This window comes from Giraffa tippelskirchi, chromosome 3, assembly GCF_054371585.1.
Source record: "Giraffa tippelskirchi isolate mGirTip1 chromosome 3, T2T-mGirTip1v1.2.pri, whole genome shotgun sequence".
Lineage (NCBI taxonomy): Eukaryota > Metazoa > Chordata > Mammalia > Artiodactyla > Giraffidae > Giraffa > Giraffa tippelskirchi.
Window position 1 is genome coordinate 30,197,391 of NC_137277.1, and position 16,905 is coordinate 30,214,295.

Consider the following 16,905-nt stretch of genomic DNA (forward strand, 5'->3'; position numbering starts at 1 on the left):
GCCCTCAGTTAGGAGTCCTGAAGTGCCTCTTCCCATCTGAGCTGGTCTCCAGGATAGAGAAGTGTGCAGGGTGCAAGGGTTCGGTTACATGCATTAGCTGTCAGCAGATACTCCATCTTACCAACTGTCTTGCAATGTTTCAGCAGTCTTGGGGCCTGCGGAGCACCACTGTCTACACCAGGCCGAGCCTCCGACTGGGGCTTCACCAGCAGTGGTTGGATTTCAGCAAGGTCCCCTTGTGAAACTCGGAGGCAGCCAACACAGGACCCTTGCCCAGGCTCCAGAGGGCCCATTATAGGCTCCCTGGGATACCCTCTCAAACTCTGTTCCCTCGACAATGACCTGGTCCCACACTGATCCTTTACACTGCTTAAGGAGACGGGGTTCAGGTCCTGGGCTGTGGAGCTGGTGAGTGCGGTAGAGTCTGGGTCCTGGCTGCCAGCTTCTAGCTGCTTATTCTGCTTCCCATTAGCCCTTTTTTTCCAAGCTGGCTGCTGCTCCTTCTTCATGGTCCCCAACATCACTGCCATCCAGATTTTGCAAAGCTTCCAGGATGACCTTCATTAGGGACATATCTCCCTGAGCTTGGGGACAAGGGGTGCTAACATCCACACAGCTGGGAGTCACCCAGACTAGACAGCGAGGTGTCTTTACACCTGGAATGCGCCTGTGAGGGGTTTAGGATTTCTTGGAACTCTAGGATTTGCTGGAAAGGGTTGTGTCCCTAGAAAGAGGGAACAGCTCCCTTGGGGCCAGCCCCCAAATCCTAACTCACACAGTAGGTCTGAGTTCGAGCCTTCCCCGTTCGGGGGGGAAGTGGACTGAGAGTTTATGCCAAGCCATTGGCTCTCTGTGGGACTCCTTAGGGAAGATCGGACCTCCTGAGGAGATGCTGAGGGTTCAGAGGCCTGGTGTGGTCTATGGTAGGAAGGGCTGAGGCATCAGTGCATTGCTGTGGATCATTGAACCTGTGTGTCCTGGGGGTTGGGTGGGGATGGGGGGGATGCTGCTGCAGGCTGTGGCTCCACTTCCTTCAAGGGCGGAGAGAACCAAGGTGTTTCAGCACCAAGGTCTGGACAGCGCCCTCCGACGAGGCCAGAGGTGCCCTAAGGGGTGGTGTACACACCCCTCAACTGGAGTGTGGGTCTGGAGGCCAGGGAGGGAGCTGGGCCTGGTGCGCTGACTGCTCAGGGACAGACAGGAGGCAGATCCTGGTAGAGCCGCCCCAGAGCAGTGTGCCAGGCATGACCCTGGGGCTACTCCACTCCTGTGCAGATAAGAGTGCTGCCCCATGTCCACCCCTTCCATTGCCTAAGTGCAACATGGTGTTAAAATGGGTATTTCTGCTAAGAATCTAAGACAGCAGAGATCAGATACCTAAAGTGAGATGTGAGGCAAGCCACCATGCAAAATTGACCCCCCCCCGAAAAAAAAGTGGCTGAGAAACTGTTGGGGGACTCTTACACCCCTCACCTATAGTGAGAGTATCAAAGAGGTCCTGGAAAGGACTGAAAAGGATTTCTAAGCTTTTGGAAAGATGGTGGGGAGGTGACTTGTCCCACAGATCAAATCTAGTGACAGTGATTTTAACAGGCCGCCTGGACATCTTGACATGGGTCCCCTGGTGTTTGGGGGGGTACTCAGTGGTCTGATGTAAATTTTTTCTCCCCTGGTGGTCCAGCGATTTAGATTCTGCACTTCCACTCCAGGGGGTGTGGGTTTGATCGCTGGTCAGGGAACCAAGATGCCACTCGTTGTGTGGTGCGGCCAAAAAGTAAAAAGGTATCTGCACACTTTTTAAAGCACAAATTTGGGGGCAAAAGATGCAAGAACTCTTCCCATGATCTAGACATGCTCTGTGTGCCTGGGGTAGGGGATAGGGGTCTGGGAGTTTGGGGGAAGGTCCTCTTAGGTGCCATGTGAGGGGTGGCCTGGAGGGCTGATCACATCTCCTAAAAGAGCATCCTAAAGGCTTCCCCAGTAGAGAGCAACAAGCTGAAATACTATTTTCTCCAGGGCTAAGTGAAATCCAGGAGACAGAGCCTCAGCCCTGAGGGAGTCTCTTAAAATTCCACCAGTCAGAGAGAGTAGGGTGCTGCTGAAGATACTGACCGTGGACAGTTCCCTGCACCTCTGTTTATCCTTCCTTCCCAGCTCTGACTCAGAAGCGTTCAGAGAAACTTCAGCAAGACCAGGAGGGAAGCGGCTTCAACTTTAATTCATGTTCAGAGACTTGACTGTTACATAGGATGGTTGTAATCACAGTCTCGGGGGGGGGGGTGTTTCTTACGTGGATTTGTCTCTCACTCTCTTCACCCACCTTCGCTCTGTCATCCATGAGAAGGAGAACTAGAAACTGAACACCTTTTTGAGGAATGATAGGAAACAGTCACTTTATGATCTCAGCTCACCTTGTACATGTTTAGAACACCCTCTGAAACAAAGAGCCAGTCCCATTTGCTTCCAATCCTGAATCCTTGGAGACAATGCATACAGCACCAGTAGCTCAGCATCTATCAGGAGAGCATCTCTCTGGCTAAGTGACATGTCCCAGGCCTGGAGATAAGGAAACATCCTCAGTGGGAGAGGCAATGGGCCAAAGAAAAATTTTATCATATACTGTATTTGTGGCAAGGCTGTGCCATCCTCATTTTTTTAAAATTCATTTTAAAAATATTTATTTGGTTGTAATGGGTGTTAGTTACAGCATGTGGGTGGGACCTAGTTCCCTGACCAGGAGTCAAACCCAGGTCCCCTGCACTGGGAGCATGAGTCTTAGCCCCTGGACCACCAGGGAAGTCTGTATGCCATTTTAAAATGCTACCTTCCTTTCAAAATGAAGCAATACAGCTAGTTTGGTGTGAAGCAGGAATGTGTAAGTAGATTAAAAGAACAGAAGAATATCTAGGAATTTTAAAAATTTTAAAATATTTGATGCCTTGGTGATGGTGGAATAAACCTTTGAAGTTAAGTTTAAGACAATTTTTCTTTTTCTTCCTCTTCATCCCTACTTTTTCTTTCTAAAAAGTGATACTTTAACCACAAAAAAATACCCTTGCCCCAGTTTTTCTAATAATGTATGCTGCTTTGTTTTCTCAACTGGGGGAACACGTGCTTATTCATGTGTAATAAATGAACTGAGAGTTAAAACTGATAACTGAAAATCCACTTTTATAAGAAAAATGAGATTGTATCGGTAAAATATTATCTGACAATTTTACAACCTTTTACAATTTGACTTATGAATATACAAAAAGAGAATTTTATCAATTCACATGAGAAACTGGAAGGACACCATTAAAACTTTAATGAAGTTTGCTTAGAACTAATTCTTAGGCTAGAATATCTACAAAATAGATTTGAACATACAATTCTTTTTAAAAAATTATTTACTTGGCTGCACCATGTCTTAGTTGCATGCAGGATCTTTAGTTTCAGCATGAACCCTTAGTTGCAGTGGAAGTTATGGCATGTGGGATTTAGTTCCCTGACCAGAGATTGAACCCAGTTCCCTGCACTGGGAGTGCAGTCTTAGCTACTGGGCCACCAAGGAAGTCCCTGAATATAAGATCCTTGAAAGAAGAACAGTCTAACAGATTTCGGAGTGTTTGTTTGGTATTAAATTAAAATGTTACTTTTAGGAGATTTAAGTGAATAGAAAGGGGTTGTTTTCTGCCTTAGCCAAGGAGGCAAGACCCACTTAAGACATTTAAACTCATGCTGAAATGTGAGATCTCTTGGATTAAGTATTGCTTCCACTGGTTCACAGTAGCAAGGGAACCTCAAGGAGAAGAGAAAAGGTCACTGCAAGAAAGCCCTAAGGGATAACCTCCTGAGCACTGGGAGATGGGGATGGGCACTGTGCCCCAGCCTGTCCTCTGGTCAGTGGATTTGAGAAGGGATCTGGGCACCCCGCCCCCCCATCCCCAGGGAACAGAGAGCGAGACCACGCATAGCACAGCCCCATCTGATGCCTCTGAACAGATTTTAGAGAAGGCCAAGAGTAATTTCAGAGTATGAGTAAGAGAGAAAAGCATGTTGTTTATTTTTAAATTCTGAAGAACTAGGAAAAGAGACTAGTTCATGACAGAAGAAAGATACAACAATGAAAAAGATGGAAAGGTTCAGATTCCCCACCCCCCCCAACCCCTCCAGAAAAAGAGTATGAGACTTCCTTCAAGGTGTGGCCTCTTTAAAATGAGATTTGAAAACCTTTATGGGGCAACTGACTTTGAGTTTAAAAGAGAGGAGAGTAAGACAGGGGATGCCTTTTGGAAACTGAAATGACAATAGCAGGATCAAGTGCTCTCTGAAATTGCAGAGCATGGAATCCCACATGGCGGACATGCCTGAGAAGATGCCCAAAGGGCAGAGAGAATATGAAAACAGGAGACAATCTGAGAGATTAAGGATGCAGAGGATGGAGCAGCATGATTATTCATCCAGGTGGTGGGAATTATCCACCCTATGGAAAGGTGAACACACTCCCGGGAAAAGTCTAGAGCAAAAGGAACTGAAGCTATACTGAAAAATATGCTAGGAAACTTTTCCAAACTGGCTGAAAAGTAGTCTTTTATAATTATTTTAATTTCCTCTGGTCTTGGGCTATGTTCCTTTATCTCCATAGCTTTGAATATGTGAGCAATGCAATTTAATAAAAGCTTTTTGATCATAGGTTAGTTAGTCTCACAGGTTAAAAATAACTTGTTGAATTTTAATTCGCATTTCTCTTTCTAATCATATAAAGAAGTTATTTTCATGTGTTTAAAAATAGTTTACATTTAGTTTCCCAATAACTCTCTTGTTCTGTCTTCTACTGTTGTGCTGTTTGTGTGTTAATCACTCAGGCCAGTTCCACTCTTTTGGACCCTTTGGACTGTAGCCCACCAGGTTCCTCTGTCCATGGGATGGGTTCTCCCGGCAAGAATAGTGGAGTGGGTTGCAAGAATACTGGAGTGGGTTGCCCTTTCGTTCTCCAGGAGATCTTCCTGACCCAGGGATTGAACCCAGGTCTTCCACATTGCGGGGAGACTCTTTACCAACTGAGCCACCAGGGAAGCCTGTACTGTTTATCTCTTTTTAAAATAGCTCTTCGGGTGACAAGGGGATGCAGTGCTCGGTTCACACCCCCAGGAGTCTTCCAAGTCACCCCTGTCAGATAAAAAAACGACACTATTGCAGAGGAACAGGAGCACGGAAGCATGAACAAATCCTAAGCGGTCCAAAGTCCCCGTTTCGCTCGGTGGGAAAACGAGTAGCTATGACCCCGACGTGACTTGAACACGCAACCTTCTGATCTGGAGTCAGACGCGCTACCATTGCGCCACGAGGTCACAAAGGACACTCGACTTGATCCTTTAAGGCTCCTCTGTCCCGCTCATCCAGGTCGCTTCTTGGACTAAATCCTTTGCTTTCCCGGTGAACTTCCGGTCAAACAGAAAAAGAGCGAGAGTTGGGCGGAGGTCATGGCTGTGCGAGCTCCCAAGACTCCTGGCCCACCCGAGCCCAGACGGGGAAGCAGCTGCAAAACCCAAAGTCCGGCCGGTGAGGAGGTTGGGTGAGTGCAGTACCGGGTTTCCGCCGCTGAAAACCGTTAAAGAGGGGAACAAAACCCGAAATCTGCGGGCACAGCTGGGAGGTGACTTTGGAACTTAGCATAAAATTAGATGCTCCTGTGTCCACCCCTCGCCCCATCCCCCGTCATTTTTGAACGTTACATGAGTGCAGTAACAATTAAAATCAATAATCCCACCACCCGTTGTAAAGCATTTTGATGTATTTCTCTCCAGATTTCCAACCTACTCCAGTATTCTTGCCTGGAGAATTCCATGGACAGAGGAGCCTGGCAGGCTACAGTCCATGGAGTCGCAAGAGTCGGTCATGACTTAGCGACTAAACCACCACCACATACACGAGTGTCCACCTGTGTGTGTTAAACCTTCTTTGCTGTGAAGTACAGCAGTTACAGAAATTGTCACAAAACAAAAAGAAGGATCGCAAACCCTTGCTCTCCCCAGACCTGCCAGCCACCCCAAGAGCTTGACATCTGCCTTCCTCCCTGACAAGCAATCGACCCAGATGTCTATGGAAAGGACTTCCTTGCTTCATAGTTTTATCACCCAAATGTGCATCAGCAAAAACTGTGGTGGCGTTCTGTCTGGGGCGTGTGTCACTTTTCATCCACCCTGTTCTCAGCTTTCACATGCCTGTTGTCAGTGTGTCTTGTTACTGGAGAATGCTGACTGACATAATTTAGTTATGCTTTCCATGGCGGTCATCCACTGTATGCTACTATTTCCCCCTTGGTAATTAATAAATATTTCCGGGATAAATGCTTTCAGGCTATGCAAGCTGCTTCTCTTCAAACTTGCACCAATTTTAGCATCCAGACTTGACTGCAACAACTATGACTGTGGTGTTTGTCTCATGGTCATTTTCTGTTTCCCTTTTTCCATGTTCATCAACATAATTCTTCTGTGGGAAAGAAGTGGTACTTCTTGGGGTTTTCCTGGTGGCTGGTTAGTTATGACTCTGCACTTCCATTGTAGGGGCCGCTGGTTCGATTTCTTGTTGGGGAACTAAGATCCCTCAGGACCAAAAAGTTGAAAACAAAAACAGAAGAACTGGTACTTCTCTTCCATTTACTTAGGTATTACATATTCATGTATTTATTTGCATCAATACAGATTCATGGATATTTTTAAAATTTATAGTTTTAATCCATGTGTATCTGTTGCCCAGTCCTGTTTAACTCTTGGCGACCCCATGGACTGGGGCCCGCCAGGCTACTCTGTCCATGGGATTTCCCAGGCAAATATACTGGAGTGGGTTGCCATTTCTTCCCCCAGTGCATCTTCCCGACCCAGGGATTGAACCCGGCTGTCTTACATTGCAAGCAGATTCTTCAGGGAAACTCTTTTAATCCATAGAATATCATTTTTAATAATGTTTCTGAAAGTCTCCCAGCTTTGGCTAGAAGTCCTTCTGGTTGGTTCACGTGGCCTTTTGACGTCTGCATTCTGTTTTCAGCACTATTTAAGTTTCTGACACAAGATGTTCCAGGATTATTTTTTAGTTTCCCTGCACCAGGAATTAACCAGAAAACCATTTCTCCAAGGAGCTCTGGTTCCTGTTTTTGGAGTATGGTTTTAAGAAATCAAGATCTGGTTGTTAGGTGTGCTCATTACAAAGGGCTGTCACCCTCCTTTTCATTATTTGTAGCTTCTCTGACACTGAGAAACACAGCTCTCATTAGTCATAATATACGCACTTATTATACATATGTAAACATACATATATGTGTTTCAGAATTACTAACCTATACACCTGTATGAAAAGATTTACTAAGAGGATTACCTTATATGTGTATGGCTTTTGTTTTTGCCTTTAGCTTTAAAGGCAAAATACTGTTTAGCAAAGTTATTTACATTAGTTCTTCTCTTCCCCAAGTCCTTTATGCCTGGTTATATTATTTATTTGTAGTACAGTTAGGTTGTTACTTTTATATTCCATTTCCAGTTCATGCAGGCACACACTCCCTGATTAGTTTTAATTATTTTCTTTAAACTTCGGCATTTGTAAAATATTACCATGGTTCTAAGTGCCAGAGCTGTGTGAAAGGGTATACTAAAAACTGTTTCACTCTCTTGTCATCTCTATTACCCAGACTCATTGCCCTCTTCTTTCCAGCTCTTCACCAACTACAGCTGTAGGTAACTAATCTTTTCAGTTTCTGGTTGATCCTTCCTGCATTCTTTTGCACAAATGAGCAGGTATATGTTTATTCTATTACACCCTTTTCTTTCTTAGATAAAGGATAGCACACTATAATTATTATTTTGCCCTTTGCTTTTTTTAACTTAACGAAAAGGGAATCACTCCACGTCAGTTTGTTGAGATCTTTCTATTCTTTCTTACAGCTACCCAGTAATTTCTGTTGTGGATGCAAGCATAGCTTACTCAACCACTTTCCCATAGTTTTTGCATAATATTTCCAAGATTCATCCACGTTGCTGTAAGTATCAACACTTCATTCTTTTTTAGTGCCTAATAATATTCCATTGCATGAATATATCAAATTTTATCTATCAGATTGGTACAGTTACAATCTACCAAAATACCAAATGGAGATTTTTTCAAATAGAGGAGTAATCAGATTCTCCCCTTTATAGGTTTTTAAAAAATTGTTGAAGGTTGTAGTAATCCATTTGTTTTTGTTTTTAGTCACCAAGGCGCGTCCGACTCTTTTGTGACCCCATGGACTGTAGCCCACCAGGCTCCTCTGTCCATGGAAGAGTATTGGAGGCAAGAGTACTGGAATGGGTTGCCATTTCCTTCTCCAGGGACTGAACACGTCTCTTCTCCATTACAGGTGAATTCTTTGTTGCTGAGCCACCAGGGAAGCCCTATATAATAATTTACATCTGCTAATCCTAAACTCCCAATCCAACACTCCCCACTCCTCTCGCCCTTGGCAACCACAAGTCTGTTCTCAATGTCCGTCTGTTTCTGTTTAGTAATATAAATTTCAAATATTTTATCTTGCAGTCCTAAAATTTCCACTTGATTTCTGGCAGATTTTAATTGTTTTGAAATATTCTATCCCAGATGTTTTAAAAATCAGTTGTCACCCTCTTTCCTTCTAGCTTTCTAAACATATGAATCATAGCAGTTTTGACTGTTCACTCCAGGTCTGGATCATTTCTGGATTTGTTTCTATTGACTGTTCTGTTTATTATTGCTCACCAATTTTCCCCTCTGATGAATGTTGATTTAACTTTTTTATTTTTTTCTGGACAATGTGGATGATGAATGTAAATTTTATAAGCTCTGGCCCGATTACACTAATTTGCTTCTCTTCTGCCTTGTAAACCCATGAGCACTGGCCCCACAGAGAAACTACTGTGAAGGAGACAACAGCTTTCCCCTCAAGAGACTCGAGTCCAGAATCTGCTGTTGCTCTGATCCTCTTATCACATTTCTGGATGTACCTGGGCTTCCTGGTGTATCTACTGCCTGGGGATGTGGAACGTTAGGATTTTCTATGATGAAAATATCACCTAAAGTGACAGGGTGGTGCTCTGCTCACATGGTGGTTTCAGGGGAATCCCTGGTGCAGATGGGTTGGCAGGAGTTGAGTTTTCTCTTGAAGATTGGGATCCTGCTCTCCTCAGTTATTTTGCTGTTCTCAAAAGCTCATTTCCTTCTTCTAGAGATTTCATGGGCTTCCCTAGTAGCTCAGCTGGTAAAGAATCTGTCTGCAATGCAGGAGACCCTGGGTTCAATTCCTGGGTTGGGAAGATCCCCTGGAGAAGGGATAGGCTACCCACTCTAGTATTCTTGGGCTTTCCTGGTGGCTCAGCTGATAAAGAATCTGCCTGCAATGTGGGAGACCTAGGTTCGATCCCTGGGTTGGAAAGATCCCCTGGAGAAGGAAATGGCTACCCACTCCAGTATTCTGGCCTGGAGAATTCCATGGACTGTATAGAGATATTACATGGAAAGAATTTTACATGGAGATTCCTTTTCCAATTTGTATGGGATGCAAAAATTCTCCAACTTGGTGAAGGCAGTGTCAAATAGCAATTGTTAAAAAGGATGTGATTGCCCAGTATTGGCAAAGATATGGGGGCAGGAGGCACCTTCATATGTAACTGGTGAGAGTCAGGGCTTTTGGACTGGGTAGAGAGAGGAGAGGGCTGTTATGCAGTCTCAGTGAACACATCAACTGACCCCATGAGGAGCTCCAAGTTCACAACTGCCTCAGTGTTAAGTGGAAAGGCCAGATCTCTACTTCTGGGTCAACTAGTCATTGGATGTGGGCTGTCCCGGGAACGGGTCCGCTTCAGGGGTGAGATGACTCTCAACCTCAGGACTGCCTGCCAACAGCATGTCTAGGGTGTGTCTAGGGTGTGGAGAATAAACATTTCAGTTCTGAAAGTGGGGACTGGGCAGCCCACTGTTTTATCACCTGGATTCACTTCATATGACTTTTGGGAGAAGTAACACCAGGATTCTGGAGGGTCTGTTTTCCTGGAAGAAACTTACAAGGGGGATGAACTACAGTCTCCTCTCCCCCTGCTGCTGGTCTTAAGGTTGTAATTTATATTCACTGTTGCCTCCTCAACCTCAGCCAGCACCTGCACTCATCTTGGTGGCTTACCCAGTGGCAAGACTCAGACATTCATCCTTGGGGCCCTGGTTGCTGTGTGCTCCTCAGGCTATGACTGCTGTGTTCGTTATTCACCACCAAGATAGGTGAGTTGGTACTAGGAGGTATTCTAAGACAATGGGGAATTACCTAGCTGACAAACATATGCCTCCCTTCCCCCACTGCAGTAACAGCCCCACCCTCTCCTAGAGATCAGGATCAGATATCCCTGTAGCAGTGCTGGCTCCTCTTGTTGCTGCCTGGTCCCCTGGCAGCAGCTGCAGTTTACATCTCAAAGGGACTATCAATGATTATCAATGTGTTTCCTGAATGAACTGTTCTACAAAGTGTGGCCTACACTGGCATTTACGCATGCCTTCAACAGGCCATTCCAGCTCCAGTGTCCATCAACCCTGGAAGCTTCAGGGGACGTGGTTGGTGATATGACTAGTGGATCCTGTGAAAACATGCACACTCCGTTAATCTCCTCTGCTGTAAAGTTTGATAAAGGATAAAGGATAAACAAGGATAAAGCTTCTTGTTTATTATGTGGATATTATCATGTGGATGAATCAAATACTATATGAGCCCCAAGATAGTGAGTGGTTTTGTCTGAGGCCTTGCAAACAGGAAAGGAAAGCAAATAGCTAAAATATGAGTCAATTCAGTCATATGAATTGCTGTTGTTTTCATAATAGAAGGGATCCAGTGGCACCAACTTGCCACCAAGTGTCTGACTGGTCTCCTAGTGGGATGGTAACCATATTAGGGACCTACCACTGGGGAGCCTGTGCTGGAAGGCTGGACAGTCAGCAGTTGCAGAAAGTGAACAAGCCTTGGGAAGGGGCAGCCTGGGACGATGGGCATATACGCAGAGCTTCCGTCTCTGCCACCAGGGCTTCAAAATTTAAGCTTGTGTTGTCAGCACTGAGCGACTAAACAGAAGCTGATGGACATCAACTTAGATCTTGGATAGAAATGAAGTGTAGGAGCTGGGTTTACATTTACCTGATGTTTCCTGTTTATGAAGCCCAGGGAGAAAATTCTGCTCTTACTGTCAGAGTTTAGGGGTGTCGGTGGAAGATAAAGGGGTGATATCCTAGAGGAGCAAGGTTTACAGTTATTTCCCCTCAAACCTTTAGCTGACTTCTAACCTGTGAAACAAGAGAAACCCTGTAAAAAGCAGCACCTTTTTAAGGTGAGGTTGTGTGTGTGTGTTAGTTGCTCAGTTGCGTCTGACTCTTTGCGACCCCATGGACTATAGCCCACCAGGCTCCTCTGTTCATGGGATTTTCCAGGTAAGAATATTGGAGTGGGTTGCCATTTCCTTTTCCAGGGGATCTTCCCAACCAAGGAATCGAATTCACGTTTCCTGTATTGTAGGCAGATTCTTTACTCTCTGAGCCACTGGGGAAGCCACTGGGGAAGGTGAGATTAGGAGAGGTTAAATGGATGAGCTGATTTCAGGAGCTGGCACAGTACAGGGAAGATAGAGATTACAGTTCAAGATCAAGCTCTACCAAGTGAGATGGGCTTGGTAAACGCCTTGGAGCTTGCACTGAGACTCCAGGAGAACCATGCTCTAGAGCAAGGACAAAACTGAGACTACCAACTTTAACATGATCCACTAGTACTCTGTTAAAATAAAACCTTATCCTCTCTAGAGGAAGATAAACCAGGGATCGCTGCAATTTTTTCACTTACAATAGCTGGCATCAAATGAAATATTTTACTAATATTTAGTAAGTGTATTAAAAAATCATATAAAGCAAATATCCTCCATTTAAAAATAAATTAAAAAAAGAAAAAGATAACAGCTGACTAGATAGCAAACAAAACAACAGACACAGGAGTAGGTTCCAAAGTGTAGCTACTGTAGTTAACTGTCCAAGACTTGAAATAAATATTATTAATATATTCAGGAGGAAAGAATGGAGAATTTCAGCAGATACCTAGAATCCATATAAAGACAGGACAAAAATTCCAGAAATAAATAAAATCTGACTAAAGTTAAAAATTCAAAATGTGGGTTTATTAGCAGATTAAGACAGTGGAGGTGTATAGTTTGATGCACACAGAGAAGAAAGAGATGGGAGACAGAAGAAGCTTTAAGAGAGACCCGGACCACAGTGAGAGACAGTGAAATGCCATTTTATTTTAGGCGATGAAAAAGACCCCCAAAACTAGCTATAATGAAAAGTAAACACCAGACTAGAACCCTTATCCCAATGAAAATATCCTACCTAAATGAATGCAAAATAAATATACAAGAAAAAAAAAGATACAGTAAAGACAAAAGCTGAGATAAGCCACTGTATGCTCTGATAACCAGGCAAAGGGAACATGATCCAGTTAGAATGAGGAAAGTCGGGGAAGAACGAAGAACATAGGAATAGGCAAATATGTGAATAAATATGAGTAAACACTGTTTAAAACAGTGATAGTAGTATCTTTTGGAGTTTAAAACAGATAGAAATAAAACATATGACTACAATCGAACAAAAGGCAGAGTATCAAGGGAATTAAACCATTATTTCTTTTCATTGCTTTGAAATATTGAAATACTAATTTCAAGAGTGTTCCAATGGGTCAAAGACATTTTAGGGGTAACGATTTTCCAGATATTTCAATATTAGGACAACCTTACAATTTTAAAAATTAAGTAAACCAAAGACTTTTTATTTTTATAATTATATCAATATTTACTGTATTTGAAACTAAAATCGGAAAAATGTTTAGTTTTATTGATTAAAACTAATACTAAACTTACAATATGATATTGAAAAATATTTTTGAAAAAAAAATCTTCAAAAGAAAAAATTGGTGCTAAGAGTGGTGGTGTTTGAAATTTTTTGCAAATCTCTTTTAATGCCTGATTGGAAAGTTTGTGAGGTCTGCTATAACAAAAGCACCACAGACAAAATGGCTTAAATGATGATGAGTTTATCTACTCACAGTTCTGGGGACAGAAGTCCAGGAGCCAGGTGTCTGCAAGGCTGGTTTCTCTTGAGGCCTCTCCTTGGCTTGCTGGTAGCTACCGTCCTGTTGCCTCTTCACATGGTTGTCCCTTTGAGTGTGCACTGCTGGTGGACTCTGTCCATCCATGTTTCCTCTTCTCATAAGGACACCAGTCAGACTGTATTTAGAAGCCACCCTAACAGCCTCATTTTAACTTGTATGTTAGTCGCTCAGTTGTGTTTGACTCAATGCAACCCCATGGACTGTAGCCTACCAGGCTTCTCTGTCCATGAGCTTCTCCAGGCAAGAATACTGAAGTGGACTGCCATGCCCTCCTCCAGGGGATCTTCTGGACCCAGGGATCGAACCCCGGTCTCCTGCATTGCAGGCGGACTCTACCATCTGAGCGACAAGGAAAGCCTCCTTGTGGAAAGGAGGCTTTTAACTTATCACCTCATTAAAGGGCCTATGTCCTAAAGCAGACATTCTTGGGCACTTGGGAGTCAGGGTCTCAGCAGATGAATTTGAGGGGTGAGGGACATGATTCACTCAGTAACAATGGCTCAATAGAAGATAGCTGAATTCTGAGATCTTCTTTTGCGTTAAATATTTTGTAATATCTCATGCCATGCAGCTTCTGAAAAACAGTAATCTGTACTCATGAGAAAATGAGTATGAAAAATGAGAATGAGAAAGGTAAATAATGCCTTAGAATTTTTATGAAAATAGTCCTGCTGCTCTAGGGTAGCAACCAAAATAATAACTGAATGTATAATTAAACTGAATAGAGTAGAATATGAGATAATGAAGCATATTTGATTAATACAAAGAAAAGCAAGAAAGGAGAAATAGAAGAAACAAGGTAACACAAGCAGACTTACACCCAATTAGTAATTACATGAAATGAAAATGGATTACACTCACCAATTAAACTACAGAGATTGTCAGACTAGATAAAAATAAGACCCTAAATCGATGCTGCTTACAGGACACATACTGTAAATATAAGGACACAGATTAGGTTAAAACTAAAAAATAGGAGAAAGACATATATCGTGTATAATTGCTTTCTACTGCTGTATAATGCATTAATGGAAACAGTGGCTTAAAACAAAAACTGTTTATTAGCCCACAGCTCTGTGGGTCAGGAGTCCAAGCACAGTGAGGTTGGATTCTCTGCTCAGGTCTCAAAGGCTGAAATCAAGGAGTCAGCTGGGTTGATTCTTGTCTGAAGGCTGAGGAAGATTCCATTTCTGAGCTAAGTCAACTTGTTAGCAAAATTCAGCTCCTTGAAGTTACAGGACTGATGTTCCTGTTTCCTTGCTGGGCTCAGTCACAAGCTGCTCTCAGGTCCTACAGGGTGCACATTCCCGGTCATGTGGCCCCTCTGTCTTCAAGGCCAGCAATGAAGAAAGTGGCTCACACTGACTCCCCCTCATATTCCCAATCTCACTTACCAGGAGAAGCCCCACACTTTTTAGGATCTCAACTGATTTGGTCTGGCCCACTGAGGGTAATTTCATTATTCTGAGTCAACTGATTTGGGACTTCAGTTATATTTGCAAAATCCCTTCACAAAAGTACCTAGATTAGTGTTTGACTGAGTAACTGGAAACCTCTTGCATACCAGGGACCAGAAGTTTTAGGGAGCAATTTAGAATTCTGCCTAACACCATGTGGACACGAACTGAAAGAAAACTATATCTAGAATACAGAAAGAATCCTGCAAATAACCAGAAAGAGTTATCAATTTAAAAATGGGAGAAAGTCTTGAATGGCACTTCTCAAAAGAGGATATTCAAGAAGCCAGTAAACACCTAGAAAGGGACTCAACATCAGTAGAGCATAAGGTGATGCAGATTAAACCTCTAACGTGATTAACACTACACACTGCAACCAGGCTCTGGCTCCTTCCAGTTCATGGAACTGCTCTAGTAAAGGTGCCCTGCGTAATCTCTGCCCCCAAATCCAATGGACATCTTTCAGTTCTTATGTCACTTTAACCTGCTGACCTTACTGCTTTGCTCCTTTCTTGGGGAGGTAAGGCAGATGGGGTACAGGTATGATGAGGGTTTGAAGGTAGAAAGGAACAGCCAACAGAGTTGATATCAAGTCATGCAGACTGTTTTACAATATAGTTTCTTAAGGGTAGTATTTCAAGGTTAGACCCTCAAAACTTTCCAATCAGAAAGTGGTACGTTTTGCCCAAAGAAGACACATCTAGTTAACAGTTAATAAATTTCACTATTAAAATTCAATCAAAATAGTCATTTTAACCACAATGTCAAATCATTCATTTTAGGGAGACAGTTCCCATCACTCATCCGAGATCCCCTTCACAACATTGTGGGAGGGTATCTGACTTTCCTTCAGTCTCCATCAAAGTGTTGCCCTACATGCCTTGTCCTTTTCAGGGGTCATGTCCACGGTCTGTTAGGGCCTTCCGGGACCAGAATTACAGCCTCTGGGTTCCCATTTTGACTGCAGGACTCTCTTAGTATTTATTTCCAAGCCTTTATAATGGACTTGGGAGTCCTTGGCTGTTTCCCTCTCTATACTCCAGTAATGCAATGTTGTGTGGGGCTGTACACAGACCTTTTCACCACTGCGATCTCCTTTGGTGCCATGTTGAAAGTGGAACTTGTCCTGAGGCTTGCAAGCCTTCTGGTCTATAACCCAGACACAAATTCCAGATATTCTTGGATATATTTTGCATCTATCTGAAATTTCTATTACCTCCTCCAAATGAAACTGAGAGAGTGAAGGGTGGTGGTGAAATGCTGGATAATTTCTTTGGAATCTAGGCAGCATCCAAACCAGTTCCCAAGCTCTTAAGATCCATGACCACTCCTGCCCTGCCAAGGTATACTCAGCATCCAGGGTAATTCCTGGGACATGAGAGGTGTCCACAGGAAAAAAAAAAATGAGCTTCACAGAAAAATAGGTTTTTCATTTTTACATAAATATTACATGCTCACTGGAAAGAAAAACTGAAAAATATGGAAAAGAACAGAAAGGTAAAACAAACAAAAAAATAGTGGATTCTCAAAAAAATCTGAAATGAATGTCATTAACTTTTTAGAGGCCATCCCTTCATTCATGGTTATCAAATGTTCACACAAATACATAGTTTTATACCATATACATTGCATTTACATTTTTCTGTTATCCTAGTATTTCCCCACACTTATCTCATTGCTTCTCCTTTTCTCCCTCCCTTCGAGGTAACCAATATGAACAGCTTGGTGTATATTCTTGTTACCTGTTTCCATGCTCATCTAACCACATGCACACATATACACACAAATGCATGTGATCATTACTTTAACAAAAATGAAATTTTGTACATATACATCTCTGTAATAAAGCAATTACTTATCAAAAAACTGTGGAAACTCCTTTTAGTTAACTAGTGTAAATACAACTCATTTTAAAAATTACTATCATGTTGTTCCATCGTATGGCTATATAACAGTTAATTCACCCATTCCCCAATTAGTTGGCATTCACTTTGTCTCCAGTTGGGTTTCATCTGTCTCTACAAATAATATTTTAACAAACATCCTTATTTATGCATATACTTTTGCACTGATGCTACTATTTCTGTGCAGCAAATTCTCAAAGTGAGACTGCTGGGTCAAAATGCTTTTAAAATTTTACTTAAAAATCTAAAATATATATAGCTGGATTGCAAGTGGAAATATAAGTTGACATAACCATTTTGTAAGAGTACACGGTTTGCCAAACTCCACTAGCAAAACATCTCTTAATTTTTGCCAGCTCCACGAAGTGGAAGT

At 42.9% G+C, this 16,905-nt stretch overlaps 1 non-coding gene across 1 annotated transcript; it reads right to left on the reverse strand.

The window, feature by feature from the left end:
* Positions 1-5,261: 5,261 nt before the first annotated feature.
* On the reverse strand, positions 5,262-5,333 carry TRNAW-CCA (transfer RNA tryptophan (anticodon CCA)). The gene has a single exon. It is a non-coding gene; the product is annotated as a tRNA-Trp (tRNA).
* Positions 5,334-16,905: the final 11,572 nt, after the last annotated feature.